General features: G+C 25.3%; 1 long non-coding RNA gene across 1 annotated transcript; it reads left to right on the top strand.

Moving 5' to 3' along the window:
• The first annotated feature begins 8,377 nt into the window (after nucleotides 1-8,377).
• On the top strand, nucleotides 8,378-9,233 carry LOC136087260 (uncharacterized). Its single transcript, XR_010641671.1, has 3 exons — nucleotides 8,378-8,434; nucleotides 8,785-8,871; nucleotides 9,206-9,233. It is a non-coding gene; the product is annotated as an uncharacterized LOC136087260 (long non-coding RNA).
• The last annotated feature ends 11,294 nt before the right edge of the window (nucleotides 9,234-20,527 follow it).

Genomic DNA, 20,527 nt, shown 5'->3' on the forward strand with positions numbered 1-20,527 from the left:
GAAGTCCCATTAAAGACTCTGGATTTGAAAGTCACAAAAAGATTATCTCTTCCTAGTTTTTGGTATCCAGGAGCTTAAAAAATTGAAAAAAAGCGTATGGACTACTAATGGGGAAAAATTAAGACTTTAAGGTTAGAAGAGCAATCAACTTTAAAACCTGAAGTCTTTAGGTATAATGGCGGCAAGGACTCCGGAACTCCAGGTTTAAAAACAATAAGTTCCAAGTCATTAAATATCATAAATTTTTTTCTTATATCACATCATAAATTAACTAACATGTTTAAAGTTTTTGAACATCAGAAACTATGAAACATATATATATATATTTGTATATGTATATATATATATATATATATATATATATATATATATATATATATATATATATATATATATATATATATATAAATATATATTTATATATATATATATATATATATATATATATATATATATATATATATATATATATATATTAGCAGTACCAGGAATTAGCTAAATGCTAATGTTTATAATATAATTTAATGTTGCAACTCCGAGTTTCATGTGTACTACTTGCCTGATGATTGTGTCACCATAATCATCAGGCAAGTAGTAAAAGTTTAATTTTACTTCGATTTGTTTAGTGGAAGTTACGGTTTATATTTGTATTTTGGATCGTTACGGGACGGAAATTGATTAGTAGTTAGGTTAATATAATTATTAATTTGATTTTAGTTGGCTAATGGTTGTGAAATAGTTAAATGTTTAATGTTGTTTAAAATATTTCTTATGTGATAATATGTATTATTTGTGATTAAAAAATAAGAATTAAAATTGATACAAAAATATATATAATATTATGAAATATATCACAAATGCTGTGTATGTGAGTAATTTATTAGTTAGCCTAGAGATGTATGGAGTAGGTTAATGTAGTTGTTTTTAGTTGTTTGTCAGGTTTGTTGCGACCTTTGTAATATATTAATAAGAATTTATTTTTGTGGCGGCACTTTGATATAATTTCGGTTCTTTTATTTAACAGTTCTTCAGGCTTCGGATATGGTATAGTAGTAAATTTCTCATACAGACATAGTGGGCATCTTTTAGAAATATTTAAGTGGGGGGGGGGGGGGGGGGGGGGGACAGACTTGAAAATAGACCATGTTAGCATAGGAGTTTCATTAAATTGATTTTTAAATCCCAGACATAGTTTGATAGGGCGGTAGAATTTTTGTATTTAATATTATTGAATGATGATTTGTGGTTGTTATATCTGAATTTCCACTCACCTTTCTTTAATCCGATTTAATCTTTGTTGGGTTGGTTTTTTGCTGCGATAATGCATTTATATATAACATTTGTGGATTTGCATTTACCATTAAGGGGGCATTCTGCTTTGTTTTGACAATTACATTTTGGGTCATTATTTTCAATTCTTGTGAAGATAATTTTTTTGCTGTGGTTTTTTATAATTTTTTCTATATTTTCATTGCAACTGTAGCTTACCTTTACAGTGTTTCTGTTTAAGGGTTTGTGAAGTTTGTGTGTCTTAGGGAAGTTTTTTTCTAGTAAATACAAGAACATTTTTGCAACATTAATGGAGACCTTTTTATTAAATAGGGGGTTGAACCATATGATATTGCGTTTTTCGATTTGTTTGGGGTGTTTTTCGTTTGATCTGATATTTTAGGGAGTAGTTTTTCTATCCGCTATATTTTAGTGCTTGTTCATATTCGTTTTTAAATAGATTGATTAAATATAACTTCACTGGAGGAATTTTGTGATATTGATATTCTGTTTGATATGTAGGTAAGTGTTTGTAGTCTGAAGTAGGTAAGTGTTTAATAGTTTGTGGTGGATGATTAGAAGATATGTGAATATATTGAAGATTATTGTTGGGTTTTTTGAAAAGTTTATGGGTGTTTTGGGCTAAATTGAAAGTGACATCAAGGAAGTTAACTGATTTAAGATTTTTTTTTTATGTCTATTTAAAATCCAACATCTTTAAACTTTTGGATTATATTTTTTTGTATTCACTCCATTTCTTGGCCGTTAGAAAGTTTCACAAAAAGAGTTCGTTGGAAAACTTATTTCTTTCTAAAAAACAAATAAAACAATAAAACAAACAATAATTACGGTTTTAAATCAAAACTAACACCCTCTCAAAATACCGAGCTTAACGACTTTGAAAATGACCTTTTAAATTTAGTAAAATCTTTTAAATTCAAAAATATAAACAATCAATTTCAAACAAAAATAAAAAAAGATATTCTTAAAATTGTAACCAGCAAAGAAGTTCTCGTATTTGCTAATAAAACCAATAATCTATACAAAATGTCTGCTGAAAGTCACAATAAATTGATGAACAAAAATGTTACAAAAACCTTTAAAAAAGCACCGGATAATTTAGAAAAATCAGTCAACCTAAAAGCCAACCAAATAGCTTAAAAATTAAATTTAAGTAACCGAATAGAATACCTAGCAAAATCTCCAGCAATTTATTACCTTTGCCGTCTCATTAACCCGGCAAAAATAGAAATCGGAATAATAAGCAAAAAAATCTTAGACACTACTAACACATACTTTAGAAATAGCCTAAAAGTAAAGCCTAAAATTGTCTAACAGAGTTAATAAAATCTAGTTCACCATATTACCTACATTCTAGTTTTAGTTACATAGTTGTGACCTAATCTATTCTTCAAAACTTTTAGAGTCTATTTTGGTTGAAGTTATAAATCTGTATATGAATAAAACTATTTTCTGCTGTATATATCCACATCCCTTATAAAAAATAAGTTTGTATTATTAAAATTTACTTATTAAATTGTCGAGTTGTGTAAATTGTTGTTCCGATAGTCAATTTTAATTTAGTTTGTTCAATTATGGAGAATTACAAGATGTTTCTGATTAATTTGAATCTTCCAACACGAGTAACTGTAAAACCAAAATTATTACAGGTAGCGTTTTTACGAACTCTTTAATATAATATAACTTTTGGCAATCTTTCAATTTGAATCTCTTATCACACGGCACAGTTTATTTGTATTCCTGGCAACGCACTGAATACTAAAAAAAGATTTAAATATTTTAATGAAGCTTCAAAAAATTTGATAGTGATGCTTTTATCCAAGGGGTTTCTAAATTAAGAAATATACATCAAAGAAGTCAATGATATTAAATAATTTTTTTCTTAAAACACTTGAAAAAGTACTATAGCTGCAAGCTCCTTAAATAGAATTAACAAACAAATAAATTAAACATTAAACTATCCATAACCATCTATGACATTTTTAAATCTTTCCTAGATTTCTCTATTTTCTGTTAAAACTATATGTTCTAAAATTAATGTTTAATTTATTTGTTTGTTAATTCTATTTAAGGAGCTTGCAGCTATAGTACTTTTTCAAGTGTTTTAAGAAAAAAATTATTTAATATCATTGACTTCTATCTATTATAATAAAATTTATTAGGTCAAAAAATAACAAAAATCTACTAATACAAGATCTTCCTTGTATAACAGAATGCCAAAAATTTATTATTTACTATGTTTAAGAAAATACAAAAAACTATGAGCAATTTTATTTGAAAATGAAAAATTCGACTTATTTTTTGATAACAACCTGAATACTATAATAAATATTTTGAAAAGAATTAAGGAAATTTGTCTCAAAATTAATTAAAATGTCAGAACATACCAGTGTTGCTAATATATTTAACAACTATTTTGCGACATAGCTAAAAGAAATCAAAGTATTTACACAAGCATACAGGTGACAATCACAATCTGTCAAAATATTTAAATAAATACTGCGATAATTTATTTTCATAAACTTGTTTGATATAAATAATAATGATATATCTGCTCTAATAGCTGGACCATCATCTCAACTTACAACAAATTTCCCTGCATACAGATGCAGAAAAAACTATTTATGTTTTCCAAAACTTTGTAAAAAGCAACGGTTGATGTCCAAAAAATCATGTCATTTTACAAAATATCATCAATTATGCAAGATTTTGGAGTAATGTTATGAATGATTTAATTATTTTTACACTGCACATGATGCGCTTAAACTTTTATGCAAACTTATATGCTTAAAATGTTTAAATTTTTATATATAACTAATTGTGTATCAAACAAAAAAATCATATTGTGTGTCATTAAAGATTATAAGAAAAGATACAATAAAGAAGAAATTGCTGTGGTAACAGAAAATGAAAATAAGGTGAAATAATGTTGGAGTTAATTGGAGACAGTCTTCAAATCCAACTCAAAATATTTGGGCTTGTTTTAGATCAAGGATTTTATGTTTTTAATGAAAGTGAAATCTATATAGCTGTCCATAAAAATAACTGAATTAGAAAATATTATTATGTTCTACTTAATATTTTTCTTTTATAACTAGACTATATTTAGAAATTTAATGAATATAATAATATAGTTATAAATATTATAAGTTAGAAAAAAAAACATTTTTAGAAAGGTTGCTTATAATAGTAACAATAATAACAATACAAAGTTTTCTTATTCTTTTTAGATTTACGGTTTCTGTAACAAACACTTTAATAAATTAAAACTAAATAAAAATAGAACCCTTACTGTTTCTACTTTTTATCAACCATCTGGGCAATTTGCCTATATTTTCTTCTGCCTAATTTTTAAATTTTTTTAGTTGGCACTTACTCCTAGAATTACAACTTGCTCCTAGTTAACAAATCACTAAAAAAAACTCAATAAAAATGTGACTTATGATCTAACCAACACTGTTTAATGATTCAGCTACAATAAAATTCCTTAACTCAAAAAAATAAAAAAAACAAACACTTGAATTATTCAAACAAAAATAAGTAAACTGCTAAGTTTTAAGTTAAGTGGACTGAAAATCTTGTAAATTCTATCAAATATCTGGGAATCAAAATAGATTCTTAATTATTATTTGAATCACATCTTTAAGACTTAGTGCTGACTTAAGTTAATTTATAGGAATGTTGGATCTCCAAAATCTAACATAATGCCAATCATGAAACTCTGCCTAATATATATCATGCAGTTTTTCACACTTCTCTCAGATATGCTTGACAAGTTTAGGGACATAATCAACAACATCTTTTTTTAAGAATAACTCATTTCCAAAATAACGCTTTAAAAGTAATTTATTTCCAACAATCTAACTCAAATTTTAAAATCCTCCATTTTATCTCATATCTCTTGAATTCCTCTCAAAATTTAAATCTGTGGTCTTCCACTATTTTTCAGTAAAGTATTGTTTATTAATCTTATATCTTTCTGCATCTTGTTATTTATAATCTCATCTCTGAACTATAGTATATAATTTTTTTATGTAATAGTTTCTGATTTGATCCTAAAATTGACAACAGTAATTGATAACATTTAAGATAAAATGAGAATAATGCATAGAAATATTCTTAAGGGTAACTTAGTTAGCATATTGACAAATTATTGAGAGCATATACTGTTAGCTCCAGTTAGTTTCACATTGATGAGCTACACAAGAAACTTGAGCCAACAGTATGCTCCTAATAATTTGTCATTATGTCACTTAAGTTTGGGTTCAAATTAGAAACTTTGTAAAAATCAGAAGCAAATTGTTAATCCAAAAACTCTTATTCGTCTAGTTTTTTTCCTCGAACATCAGCTCTTTGGAATTCGCTTCCTTCATCTTGCTTTCCTGATTCATATAATTTAAAATCCTTTAAGTTGTCTGTCAATCGTTATCTCGCTCTACAATCTTCATCTTATCTCTTCCAGTAACTTCCAACTTTAATAAGTGGTTGCTTGCAGCCTTGTTGAAAGCGAAAATGTTTAAAAATAAATAAAAAAATTGTTAATCACATTAACAAGTTGCGATCGTTTCAGCGTCAGTCCATTAGAAAAACAAAAAAATACATATTTTGTTTGGGCTAAGAAAAACCTGGACTGAGATCATTTGGATGCTTAAATTCAGTTTTTTCTCCTTCCTCATATTTTGATTACAGTTCCAATCCACTAAAAGATTTTGTAGTTGCAAGCTACATAGTCCATAAGATTAGGTTTTTTTATGTTGTTTTCGCAAAATTTAAACATCTTATCTACATCTAAAATCAGCTCAGTCACTCTCCTTTTAAAACTTCCACAGTTATTTTTTTTTACTGTGTTACCAATTCCATCACAAGCAGACTTTCTTATTAAGACCTTGTGATAAAATATTGTTGATAGTGTGAGACAATAAAATAATGCTGGTTTAAAAATATTTTTTGAATAAAAAATGTTTTAAAAAGTAGCACAAGACCCTTAAATATCGGACAAATACCTAATTATATCGAAAGGCTTTGTTTTCAAAATTATGTCATGTTGGGTCTTAAAGAAAGCAAAAATATATAAGTTTTAAAAGTGATAAATATATAAAAACTAATTAATAACTATGTAAAATGTACTTTATAATTTTTTTGTTAAAAAGGTTTTTAAGTCATTAAACTAATAATCTCTACATAAGAATTTTTTTTTGTATTTTCCATTTTTAAAAATTTTAATTTTTAAAAGTTATATTTAAATTTATTCAAAAATGAGTAAAGATAACTAATTTTTTATTAATCAATTGAAAAAGTTATGTTGGCTACAAGTTTTTATAAATTTAGTCATAGTATCACCGTGAGCTTAGACATATACTTTACTTGTTTTGTTTGTTGCTGCTTTCGCAATTTGATCAATTTTTTCTTTTTGCAGCTGGTAATTGTTGATTTTTTGGCGATTATTTAGATCTGATAAGAGTAGCAACAGCTGTTTTGACCCAGGTACATCTGGATTGTTTTTTATTTTCAGAATTATTATCATTAATAGCATTACTTTCGCATTTTCTATAAAAAAAAAAGGAAAAAATAACTTCTATAAATTACAATCAGAATGGTTGTGAGTGATATCTGTATATAATTATTAGTTTATAAGTTAGTTAACTTTAAAATCAATTTAAAAAATCATATTGTTTTTTTGAAAACAAACATTTTTTATAAGTATTACTGTTTGAATCTATTTTAATCTAATGTAAATAGTATAAAAGTTACATTTCACATTTTTCTATTTATTTCCTCGTTTTTGAAATAGTTTACAGTATTGCTAAAATTTTCTTTCAAATGCAACTCTAAAGTATTCTTTATAGTAATAGCAAATTGTTGAACATTTTTACACAATCAAAACTAACATTCGATAATAACTCATCATTATATAAATATTTTTCATCACTTAAAAATGTCTGCCCTCCAATTAAGGTTGGCATTCAGAAATGCTGACCTAAAAGTACCAGATGTATGTGATTTTTTACTGGCCTTGTTATTATTCTATGTTGTTAAGGTAAAATCTTTGTGTTGAAACTTTTTTCCAGATCTAATGCTAACCAAAAATAGTTTTAAGTTGTTAATTTATTGCTTACCTTATTATTTCTAATTCTGTTTAAAAAAGGTGATAGGTCTGAGAGACTTTATGTAATATTATGAAATTTTTCATCAAATTAAAGTATCTTTGTATAAATCACAATTAAATTAGTGTAAAAATTAGCAAAATTTATTTCAACAAACAGTTTAATCTAGCTGCAAACTTTTAAAAAGCAGTAAACCAAGAGAACATTTTTTGATGAATAGAGTTACAAAATATTAAAATAAACTTCAAGAACCAACACAATAAACATATGTGTATTATGGTTTAAAGAAACACCAATTAGCATGGGTTTATAATAGATTCAACATGGAATTGAATCTCAAAGAACATAAATAGTTTTTTTTTAACTCCCACATTAAATTTCTTTAATTAAAATATTTTTAGATTTAATTTTTTAATTGATTTTTTTATTATGAACCTGTTTATGTACCTCTTATATAGAAAGCTTATCAGCTTTTCTTACCTGTTGTAAGGAAAGCCATTAATCTTTCCTAATAACATTTATTTAGATATATTTTTTCTATATAAATAACAAATAATGACAACAATCTCATAACTAATCATAAAATAATTTGAAAGTTGATTTAAAAATTGAAAAGTATTTATAATCTTTAAAAACAAAGTGTTTGATAGTTAAACTGGATTAAATTATTAGATATTATTAATTAAATAAATTGGATAGTTAAAAAGGATTGAATAATTTAGTTAATTGAATTAAAATTGTAGTTTATTGCCTATTTAGTATGATTATGTGATGATGTTGACGATTTGTATAATTCTTTAATTTTTCATTCAAATTATGTTATTATTTTTAATATGTTTACTTTTAATTTTTAGACAATGCCTGTGTTTTCAAAAGTCAAAAGTGGTACATGATTGCAGTACGTTTTTATGTAAAATAGAAAATATTTTTATTTTAGCGTGGTTTTTTAAATCTTTACTTTTTATTATTTGTTTCTTGTTTAGATTATGACAGCATCGTCAACTATCTTTCTTTTAGTAAAAGTATTTAAGATAGTAAAGGTTTTTACTTTATTTTTACTCTAAACTTTGCTGGGGCTTAGTCCCCCTTTTTTGGGGAGTTGTAAGCGCAAAATAAATGCCAAATTATCTGTATTTGTAAGCAAAAATTATGTTTTAAAACTTAATTTCTTTACATTTGTTAACATATTATTTTGATATTTATCTCTGCTGCAAAAAATTGTCTTCAATATATGTATAATAGTAAAGAAAATGCTTGATAATAAAATCATCTTTTGTCTAAGGTATAAAAATAAAAATGAAAATTGAAAACAATTATTTTGTGATAAAATTCAAAATGTTTTTTTTTTCATAAACTGAATATAACTTTTTTTTTTTAAATATTCTTTTAGATCAATGACGGTTCTCCAATGAGTTATTTGTTAATTATTTATTCATTTGTTATATGTTGGTGTGAAGCATGGCATTTTGATTATCAAGTAAATATTTGGATTGCCTAGTTTATACTTTTACCAAGAACTTTTTACCAATTTTAATCATATTTTATTTACCATATCTCTTCACATTTTGTTTTTAAATGATGTGAATACATAGGTTAATTTTAATTTGATATAATTAACAGTATTCTGTAAGTAACCTTAAAAATGTTACTTTTTTTTTTTGTGATGTTAGTGTTGGATATTATTTTTTTTTTTTTGATGCATTATGAATAATTATTATATATATTATCATATTATTATTGTAATATATTTATTGTATTTTTAAAATTTGCATAATGTTTATTATTTTTTTAAATTAAAAAATTTCCTTTAGGTAATACCAAAAGAAACACAAAAAAAACAGGTAATAATTATGAAAAATAGAGAAATAAAAATGATAAAGAAAAATAATTAATAAATAATATTAATTCTTTTTTTTTCATTAACTTCTTTTTTTTAATAAGTTTTTATCTAACTTGTTTTTTTAGTTTAATTTTTTATAAAAATGTAATTTTTTTTATTTTATTTTTTTTTCATATTTTGAATTTTATTTAAAAGTATTTTATTATTTAAAATACATTAGATAACAAGATTTATTTATTTTGTTGCTGAAACAGGTTCGTTCAGAATGATTTATAAAAGTTTCGCTTTTAGTTTGATTGTTTAATCAAGTTTATTATTGATATTAATTTTAGGCTGTTAGGTAGTATTTTAAAAATATATACATTTTTAATTTATTTAAGCATGTTTTTTTTATTACATATATACTTTTTATAAATTTTTAAATATTCTATATAAATCTTATTATAGATTTTTTCCTATAAGATTTTACTTTGGTTAGATTTTTCATGTTAAAATATAAAATTGGTTTGTGACTTTGTTTTTGTTGAAGGCAATTTCCATTTTGTTTATCTATATTTTTATGTTGTTGGAGGCAAGCATTATGGATTCTATCCAACCTGTTCCAGTTTGGATACACGGTGTTTAGACAAAGTGTGTAATACTTATTGAAGGAAACCAAACATTTCACCAAAGACTGTTTAAAAACTTGATGCAATAGTTTTATATATAATATGGAACACTGCACAAAAAGAGTTTTTAGAACAGGTTCCTGTCCCATTAAAAAAGGAATCCTTATGATACCTGACTTGGATAATATAACTTGGAATGCTTCTTTTAAGAATCTTTTATAAATCACTTTAGTTTGAAACTAGAGTTTAAAAGATTTCTTTTTTCGTTACATATTTAAACTTTTTGTACCTTTTATTTCTATTTTTACACCCTCTTTTATTTTATGTTTACACCCTCCGTTATTTTATTTTTACACCCTCTGTTATTTTATTTTTCAACACTGTTATTTTATTTGTACACCCTCTGTTATTTTATTTTTCAACACTGTCATTTTATTTTACACCCTCTGTTATTTTATTTTTACACCCTCTGTTATTTTATTTTTACACCCTCTGTTATTTTATTTTTACACCCTCTGTTATTTTATTTTTACACCCTCTGTTATTTTATTTTTCTAACCTTTATTATTATTTATTTTTTAATCCTATTGTATTAAATTTTCATATGTTATGATTTTTTTTTGTTTATTTATATTTTAAACAAATGTAAGTGAAAAGTTATGATTTAAAAAAATGATCAATGTTGTCAGCCATAATTTTTTTATTTATTTTAGGACTAGAAGTATTACCAAATGTAATGGCTGGTTCATACAGTGGAAAAGATTATTTAAAAAGGTACCTTCCTGTGGTTTATTTATTTAAATTAGGCATTTAAGTTGCTCTTTAAAAAGTTGAGAAATACAACTTAAAAGAGTTTGTTGTTTTAGTTCTTATTTTATGATTTGAATAATATATCTGGTACAGTTGTGATACAACCTTTTCCTTCAAATGAAGGGCTTTTCTCTAATACCATCCAAATGTAAACAGCGTTTTTGCTAAATTTTTAACCATCATACTTGTACCAACCAAATATAAAAAGCAATTTATGCAAACTTTAATAAGTTGATCTATTTTGGTAAACATTGCTCTGTTTTTTCCATTTTCAGCTGAACTTTGTAATGTCAAATGTTTAACTATAGATTCTAACCCGTTTCTCTGCAATGACAGGAAGATTATTAGGTTCAACAGATGAGTTAGATTCAACAGATGAATTAGAAAATCTTGGATAATCTAATCTGAGCTATATAATAGAGATTAAATGTTTGACTTGCCTTTATTAATGACAATGTTATTTTATCAGAACATCAAAAAGAGTGCAGTATTGAAAAGAAAGAGAATGATAGAGGTAAACTTGTACTAAATTGTTGATTGCACTCTCTATGGCACATACTTCTTAATACATGCAATATTGAAAAAAGTTGATATTTTTTAATGCTAAAATGTTAATAGCAAGCTGTTTAAGTAACTAAAATCCAACAGTAAAAAAAACATCCTGTTGTAACATTGCATCAATAAAAAGAAATTAACAGCTACAAAAAAACATCCTGTAATTACATCAGTATAGAAGAAATTTATTACCTATTAAATTCAAGGAATATATAGCATATTTGATATGTAAGGTAGAGTGGGGTAGTCAATTCCTTTTTTAACTGCTTTTAATATTATGTAAAAAACATAGCAAAGCAATTTATTCTTTAAAGAATATAAAAATCACGACAAGCCATCCTTTTTAGTAAACTGCATCAAAAAATGTTTATAAATAATTTTTAAAGTTGTGTAAGGAGCACCGACTTTTAGTTGTCTTCAATAGACCCTTATTATCCTGTTTAGTGGAGTAATGTAGGTCTAAGTTACATTTTTATCTTTTTTTCAATCAAATAAACCAACTCAGTAAAATTTGACTGAAGTCATTGAGTATGTATTATATTCAAATTATTTGATCAAAAGTTTAAACATAATAGTAGATATCTTAAATGCAAAAGAAGTTTACTCGATCAAAATGCTAAATTAGAAATACAAAATATATTGAATTTATGATATTCAAATTTGAAAGTTGAAGTAATTATAAAAAGTCAAAGCATGATGAAGTTATTTTCAAGGAATAATTTAAAGCGAAAGCACATTTAAAGATTATCTAAAAGTTTTGTGTGATATTAGAAATTCATCATACTACAAAAATAATATGTTTATATAATAAAAATTCAATGTGCCGTGGTTCAATACTGCTACGCTGTGTTATCTACTAGTTTCAATTGAAAACACAATATCATTACATCTTTAATGATCATCTAAATAAATCCATCTAGAAACATCTTCTAGTTTTTACTAATTTTCATTTTAAAGGTATTTATTATTGTATAGCATTAGATTCTTAAAACCATAATAATGCCTCTCCTGAGTGATTCTTTTCAAAAACCAAATGGAACAAATATAAACCAAAAATTTATTTTGAAAACAATATTTTCAAAGTTATCTTTACTTTATTATATATGCACAAAAAAAATTTTGGCCCCCAATGTTCTGGCCTTCTGGTCATCTGTCTTGAAAACAATTTTAACAAACGTTCATCAGAACTACACAAATGCTGAAATTTTCAGAGCTCCAATTTATTTATAATGTAGTGAAAAATCTATCACATGATTCTGCTAAAAAAAAGTGAGGCTCATGAATTAGCAATCTCCCCCCCCCCCCCCAGTGTCTTGGGCCCTAAAAACAACTTTAACATGCACATTCATCAGCACTACAGAAATGCCAAAAATTTCAGAGCTCCAGCAAATCTAGAAGGTAGTGAAAAATCTATTGCAATACTCTGCTACAAAAAAGTGGGGATTGTGCCCGGTTATCCATATATGGAAATCCATATTCTTGCAAATCAAAATCTTTATACTTTTTGAAAGATCAATGAATATAAAATGATGTGTAATATTTTTTTTTTATATCATCAAGGCCGCATGGGTTTCTTGAGCATCAAAATCAGGTATGTAAAAAACGGCCTAAATTTAAATTGATAATTAGAGGTACTTAAAAATAATTTTTTATATTTCTGATCATTTCATTTGATTCGCCACCCCTGAAAACAGCCAGGTACAAATTTTTAAGTTAAAAGATCAGATCTTTTAAAGTTATTTAACTTGAAACCTTTATATAAATGTCGCATTTCTGAGGGGATAAGACGGACCTGGCCAACATCTGTTAAAAGTAAAATGGTCATATTTCAGGATCCTCTTAGAGCCAGAGGCTAAAATTTTCAAAGAATTTTTTATTAACTAAGTACTCTCAATTGTATAAAAATCAGCAAAATCTGACATATAGGGTGACATTTCTAAAATTTTTTGGGTCATTTGACTTGGATTTACCCATTACACATGCATAACATAGGTGTATAACACATGTATAACACAATATATTATTGTTGTAGCTTCTAACAATTGATAAAATCTACATTTGTCTAAAACAGCATATTCAACAAATTTCGACATGTTTTTATGTATAATTTGATTTGCACTGATGTTAACATGTATAAACTAAAATAAACATTACTTTTATTATAGTAACTAAATAAACATTTTTATTAGATGCTTATGCTGAGGCTGATTTGATTGCAGATCTAAATATCAGTTTACACTTGCGCTTTGTTTGTAGGTTATAAATTTGATATGTTTTTTAAGTGAAACAAAAATAATTTATTGCTTTTAGTTTTCCTTAAGAACCAAATTCTGCTGCATACTTCACCCCTCGTGCTCAGTCAATATATAGAGGTAATTCTTTATTATTATTAGTACTATTTAAAATTATTAATTTTTTTAAGTTATATATTTATAACCAAAATTTGCAAAAATTCAATTTTTTAAAAAACTCAGGTTTATAGTCAAATATTTTTTTTGAACAATGGAGATTTTTTCTGAACAAATGGTTTGAAAAAGCTTTATTAACAGTCATTTCAATAAACTTAAAACATCTAATAAGATTAATAATATGGTAAATTTTGGATTCTGTCCAATTAGTAGTGATAAATTTGTTGATGGAATTAAATTCTTTAAGAAAAATATGTCTGTCGTTATTCAGATATTCCAATTTAAAATACAAGGCTCTAATTAACGCAAAAAAGTCCAATCACAAAAAATTTATATTAAATATAAAATTTTTGTGATTAATCACAGTGTTTAAAATAGCCTTATTTACTGGTATAATTTACAGCTTAAATTATGATTTAAAGCTTAAGTTGCAGTTAAGTTGCAGTTATAATATGCAAGTTAAAACTATTATGATATTACTTTTAGTAATTGTTTTTTTTCTTAACTTAAAAAATTAAAATAGACTTTTAAAAAAATCAAAAGTAAAAATGCAAATATTTCAATGTTCATTTAAACCCATTTAAATAGTATATAAAAACTACTAAATACCCCGTTCATGATGATAAAAAACATGTTTTATTTTTAAAGGATATTAAATTGTTATCATAAAAAGCAACATAAAACAACAATAAAACAATACTACAAAGTTTTGTCGATATAAAAAGCTGGCTTTAATACGAAACAACTTTGCTATGTTGTTTTATTGTTGTTTTATTGCGTTTATAACATTATTTACATAAAACACGTTTATAATAAATCAACATAAATGATTGGAATTATTCTAATTAATTAAATCATCATTGTTAAAACTTTTAACTTAATATTTGTGAAAAAATATGCTCTATTATCTAGAGACCAAACAAGTAAGATCAGATCAAAAAAACAAGCAAGTAAACTCAAAAAAATACTACAGGTATTAGCTACCACGTTTTTTCTAATTTATTACTTCTCGATTTAAGATTCTATTTAAAATTTCTACATTTAAAAAAATTCATTAATAAAAAAGTATAATTAATTTTTTCATTCAAATGATTTTTGAGTTTATGTTTTCATTTAATTTCTTTGTTCAAATTGTTTTGCAATCAAATAAAGTGAGGAAAAAAGAAAGGTTTAATAAGTCAAATTATATTTTCATTGGTTTAAGTATATGCTCAAATTTTATTTTTGAAAAAAGTTTTTGAATAACTTTTTTTTTATTAAATTTTTAGAATTTAATTTTTACTCATTTTACTTTTTGAATTTAAAATTTAATTTAAACTTGTTTATTGTTTGCAATGTTTTGAATGTTTGTACTTTTTAAACTATTTTCATTAAACAAAAAATATTGACACCTTTAAAAAATAGTTAACTGTTAAAAAGGTTTACTTTAAAAAAAAAACTTTCTTCCTCAATTACACAATCTATCTTCTAAATCTGATATTGTTACTCTAGCTAGATCTATGTTTGATTTTCAGGAATGATCCTCACTATGCCACTGGGTGTTATGGACGTCGCTACAGTTTCCATTCAGTTAAATTTATAGTTATTGTTAGCGAGCGTTAAACTTGTTTTAATTTTTTAAAAGATAATTTGCATAAGAGAATTTTAGAAGACAAAGTAAGAAGAAAATTTTTTAAAAGCTCTCTTGTTTAAATAGACTTTTAAAAAAATTCCTTAAATATCTTGATGTTGCTATAAAGAAAATATTTTTCATTTGAAATTTCTTGTTTAATTTTTATTTAAAATTTTATTATGTTTTAGCAACATATAAGATATAAATAGAAACATTTCTATGGATAACTTTTGCAATTAAATGTCCTTGAGCATATTAAGTATATTTAATATTTAGATAAATTAACTGTAATAACTTAACTGGTTGTTTTAATTTAGTTTCTAGGTAAATTTACTGTGATGTACTTTATCCATTAAGTAAATCACATTATCCATAATGATGTGATGTATTTTAACCATTAAGTAAATCACTCTAAATTTAACTTTAAAATAGAGGTAGAATGTGATTGTATGTAGAGACTTTTATTAAATTATTTTTGTTATTATTATTTTTTTTTTTAGTATTGTATTTGCCGATTGAAAATAATTTACACTCGTAATTTATAAAAACAAATATTTACATGACTGGGGCTTGAAGAAGACAAAATTCATCTTATCATTAAGCCCCCCCTAAAAAAATGCATATTCATCAAATAAAATGTTTTAACAAAATGCAAAAAATAAAATATATAACGTTTAAAATATTTAGTAATTCAAAGAGTATTTATATTTAAGAACTGATTAGTAAAATAAGATGATATATAAGTATTAATATTACAAAAAGAATTTACAATAACTTTTTTTAATAAAAATTGAAATTATAAAATTTTACAATATTTTTTAGTAATTAGTATTTCAAATAATAAAACTTAAAAAAATCGTTTGTAAATTCAAAACTTATAAGATAAGAAATACATTTACAATAGCAGACTATTGTTTAGAATATTAAATATAATATTAAAGAGTAATTAGTAGGTTAATTTTTGTTTTTGTTTGCTAGTTTAAAAAGCTTTTTAGATGAACTTTAATTCATTTTCATGTATCATCAGTAATTGCTTAAGTTTTGTTTTAAACTGGTTTAAAGAATAATTAGATTTCAGCTCATTATTTAATATTGTATTCCACAGCTTAGGACCTCGGTTAGCAATTGAGAATTTGGTTGCTGAATAATGTGTTTTGGATTGAATGTAATTGTTTTTTGAAAATCTGGTAGGGTATATGTGGTTTATTTTTTCAAAAAGTGAATTAAATAACATTGGTGATATTTTTTTATCAAGTTTAAACATGAAGATAAGAATATGGTAAAGGTTTAGTTTATATACATTTAGAATATTAAGTTTATTAAATAATGTTTGAGTGTGAGAGAAACGGTCTACGTTTGTAATTATCCTTATAGCCTGTTTTTGTTTACTAAACAGTCTTTTTACTTTTGTTGCGTTTGTGCTGCACCAAGCAACGTTTGCATAATTTAAGTAGCAATGAATTAAAGAAAAATATAAGTTTTTTAAACAAGATAGATTTAAAAACTGCTGGGCTTTATACAAAACACCTATATTTTTTGATATTTTATTTTCAATTAGACCTATGTGGTCCCTCCAAGTTAAATTTTCATCCAGAACCACACCTAAAAATTTTATTGATTGCTCTCTTTTTAATAATGCGTTATCAATAAAAAGATCAGGAAGTTTTAATGGAATATCTTGTTTTTTATGAAGACGATGGAACAAAGTGTATTTGGATTTATTGATGTTCAAAGATAGTTTGTTTGATTTGAACCATTGGGTTAATTTTTCAAGTTCTTTGTTTACTGTTTGAAATAATTTACTGATATCTTTACTAGAATAAAACAAGTTTGTATCATCTGCAAACAAAATTAAGTTTAAAATGTTAAAAAATTTATATAAGTCGTTAATATAAACGAGAAATAAAAGTGGTCCTAAAATTGATCCTTGAGGAACACCACAGGTGATTGACTTATATTCCGTTTTTCCGCTATCATATGAAATAAACTGCTTTCTATTAGACAAGTAACTATCAAACCAGGACAAATTAGTATTTAATATACCATAACTTTTCAGTTTGGATAGAAGGATTTGATGATTGACAGTGTCAAAAGCTTTACTTAAATCGATAAATACACCTAGGGTATACTTGTCTTCATCAAACCCTTTAAATATATCATGAACAAGGTGAGTGATTGCATGATCAGTTGAATGACCGGATTTAAATCCAAACTGTTTATGAAAAAGAATATTATTAACATTTAAAAAGGAATATAGTCTATTATACATAACCCGCTCTAATATTTTAGAAAAACAAGAAAGAATTGAGATTGGTCTATAATTCGTAACATCGGAAGGATCACCTGATTTTAACACTGGAATGACTTTTCCAATTTTTAGGTTATCTGGAAAAACGCCTTGTTTTAGAGATAAATTAAAAATATGTAGTAATGGAATTGTAATTTATTTTATTGATTTGGTAATGACATTACTACTTATATCATCAAATCCTAAACTTTTATTGGGTTTTAATAAAGAGACTGCGTCTAGTAATTCTTTTTCTGTAAGTTTATAATTAGACATAACATTAAGGTTGGTTGAAGTTAAGTACGAACTAAAGTGTGATTGAGTAGTTGCTATATTAGAGGATAAAGTAGGACCTATATTTACAAAAAACTGGTTAAGTGTTTCAGCGACTAAGGATTTATTTACAATTTGTTTGTTATTAAATTTAAGATTTAGAGGAAGTAAATTTCTGTATAAGCTTTTTTTTCCAATTACCTCCTTAATAATATGCCAAGTTTTTTTAGAATCATTTTTGTGCTTTATTAATTGTTCAGAATAATAACGTTTCTTTGAGCGTTTTAAAATTGACTCAAATAGCCGTTTATAGTTTTTATAGGTAGTTTCATTTTTAAGAGTTCTTTTTTTAAGAAACTTGTTATATAAGCGTTGTTTTTTTTTTGAAGATTTAAGAATGCCCTTCGTGATCCAAGGGTTTAAAAGTGTTTTTGTTTTGATTACTTTAGTAACTTCTGGGAATGCCTTGTTATAAAGATTAAGAAACTCTGTTAGAAAAATATCATACGCTTTATTGGCGTTTAGATTTAGTTTTAGGGTGTCCCAGTTAACACAGGATAGAAGCTTATAAAAATGACTAATAGAAGTGTCGGTTATTAAACGTGTTTTAATTATTTTTTCCCGTTCATTTTGGGCATATTTAGAAGTAATTAAAACTCAAAAGCACTTTATGTTGAATAAAAATCTCTGTGCAAAAGAGCAAATGGTTGTACTTTTATTTAAAAGTTAAATTTAGCGTGACGTACTTTACGAAAGTTTTTTTTTATGAAAAATTCTGATTTAGCATTTTTTTGGCCATTCCTAAAAATATGAATTATTTTTGTCTAAAGTTTATATCAGAGGTCATAAAGTACATTGTGCTAAATTTAACTTTTTAGTTAGAGTTATTACTACCGCGAATTACTTGATTTGAACCCTGAATTATTTAAAAAGCATTCGAAAATATGGCTGATCGATTAAGGAAAATTTTTGTTAATATCTAAAAACAATCTTTCTTTATTATTTTAACTTAATTTAAAATAGTTAGCATAAAGTGACATAATACACTTAATAAACTAAAGGAGACTTGCTTGCCCATGAAGGTGACATGCATGCATCCATGTGTGACATGCATGCACCCATGTGAAAGTGACATTCATAATAATAACAACTATAGAAATATCATTATATCATTAGTGAATATATTTGAATAAAAAATTGCCAAAAGAGCAATTTTTTATTCAAATTACTACATCTTTGAAATAAATAATTTATTGAATAAATTTGAAAGAAAAAAAAGAATTTATTTAACAGTTACAAATGCAACCACAATCTAATTTCAAAAGCTAAGATGAACAGTCATAAAAAAACTCTTAACACAATTACTATTTATTGATTTCATAAAAAATTTGATTTAATAAATTCAAAAAGTTGCTTTTAAAAACCACTGCAGTTTTCCTAACTATGCTTTGAATTTAACACAAAATTATTTTCACAGTAATAAAATTGTACATCATAAACTTTTGTAAATATTATAAATACATAAGTTTAGAATGTACAATGTAATTAGGAATTATTGAATATTAGTTTACCGCAAGTTTTATATTCATTTTTTTGACTTCAGCAATGATCTTCTTAAATATTTAAGACTATTTAAATCAAAATTGTTCTCTGGTAACACAACACTTATGACAAGTGATACAAATATTACCAATCTAAGAACAAAGACTCAATTTAAAATATTTACTGAGTGGTGCTAGGTGCGTATAAATTTGACATCTATGGGGAATTCGACTTAGCAATTATCATAACAAGCAAGCAAATAACTAAAATTGCCAACAATAATATTGTCATAGACAATAAGTTCAAAATTAAAGCAGTTAACATAATTACATTGATAGTTGTCATTATTGACAAAAATAATCAATTTACTGAAAACATAAATAAATCAAAGCAAAAGTGTACAAAAAATTATTTATAATAACTTATTTTATTGTAACTAACTTATTTTTGTAAGTAACTAATACAAGGTATCTAAGTAACTAATACTATTCACCTACCTCAGTGCAAGTTTCACAGAGGCAAAGCCTGCTATTTTTACCAAAACAATTATAAAATTTTCTCTTTATTATTTTCAGTTATCATAATTGGATCAAATAAATTTAAAATGTTGTGCTATGTTGCTTTTATAAATCCCTACAACATACCAAAGGCAACTATACAAGCGTGCTCACAACAAAGTACAACCACTTGGTAGAGGTAAAACTACCGTAGTAAATACATCATTTGAATTTGTTTTTGTTTTTGTACTTATCAGTTAAGCCGATCGGGGATTCGGCAGAACGTTCGCAGATGTCATCGCAACAGTTGGAGTTATGTGGTGTCTACAAATCAAAGTAATCTATTTCCACCAAGCGGTATACCAGGACGAGAATGGTATCAAGGTTTCACGAAACGATGGATTTATAAATTAAGTGTTAGAGTGGCAGGCAATATTTCTTCTCTCAGAGCTTCTTCAAATACCAAGGAAAAAATAACAATTTATTTCAATACACTTTAAAAACAATTTCTTGAAGCAAATATCAACAATAAAACTTTGTGCAATTGGTGGAATTTTGACGAAATTGGATGTTCAGGCGATCAAGGTAAACATACAATTTAATTTGCAGGCAATAATATAATTTGCAGGTTTAGTGCTAAACGCCCTTTAAAATTGGTTGATAACAACGAAAAAATTAATTATACAGTCGGTTATTGTGTC

This window comes from Hydra vulgaris, chromosome 11 (genome assembly GCF_038396675.1).
Source record: "Hydra vulgaris chromosome 11, alternate assembly HydraT2T_AEP".
NCBI classification, from domain to species: domain Eukaryota; kingdom Metazoa; phylum Cnidaria; class Hydrozoa; order Anthoathecata; family Hydridae; genus Hydra; species Hydra vulgaris.